Below are 1,000 nucleotides of genomic sequence, written 5' to 3'. Positions count from 1 at the left end.
AAACAGATGTACACAAATATAAGTATATGTTTGTATATATATACACATATGCATATATATGTGTGTGTACACACACACACATACATATATATAAATTATGGGTATGAGGTGACACCTCATTTTTCTAAATGAAGTACCGAGATATAGCCATATGGTAAGGCACATCTTGACAGTCACATCAAAAGATGTGGATCTCACCATAGGTTCTATTCTGTGATAGAAAAATATCATCAGCAGGGTGCATTCGGTCCGGATACGACTCAGATATGGTACTTACCATATCCATATCCGCTTACCCATCTCAGATACAGATTCAGATACATATTTACCTCAGTAAGAAAAATTCATATTCATATCTGCTAAAATCGGATACAGATATGAATATACATCCGGATATATAAGCGGATATGCATGGGGATGTAAAACAGATATGAGAAAACTAGATAGTATTAAAAAAATATAGTTCATGTGATACAAAAGAGTTTATTCATTAATATGTTGATTATATCTGAAAAGCTAAGATTAGATATCTTATCATCAAATTTAACCTTAAATCCATAATCTAAGGATTAAAACTATCGTAACAGTTGTAAAACCCCGATAATTTATGAATAATATAATTAATGTGTGATAAATTATGATATGTGGATATTTAGTATGATAAATATCATTTAATGGTATATGAATATAATATCATGTGTTTTGAGTATAAACAAGTTCATACATGAGAGAGAAAAGAGTTGAAACATGCATAAATGGCCAAACATATGGAAGCTGGAAATGTCCAGCCCGGTCGACCGCCACGGTCGACCGCAGCCCGGTCGACCGCGATACCTGCAGTTTGTTTTTCTCCTGTTTTGAGTTGGTTTCGGATTTCTAAACCCATATCCGTTTTCCCCTAATATATATATGAGTTTTTCACGTTTTTCTCAGTTTTCCTAAGAACCCTAACATCCACCAAAACCCCCAAAACCCTAGTTTGATTTCTTGAAGAAGATTG

Source organism: Asparagus officinalis, chromosome 7, assembly GCF_001876935.1.
Source record: "Asparagus officinalis chromosome 7, Aspof.V1, whole genome shotgun sequence".
Taxonomy (NCBI): Eukaryota; Viridiplantae; Streptophyta; class Magnoliopsida; order Asparagales; family Asparagaceae; genus Asparagus; species Asparagus officinalis.
The sequence above is the reverse complement of the archived record's forward strand: the minus strand, read 5'-3'. Positions refer to the sequence as shown.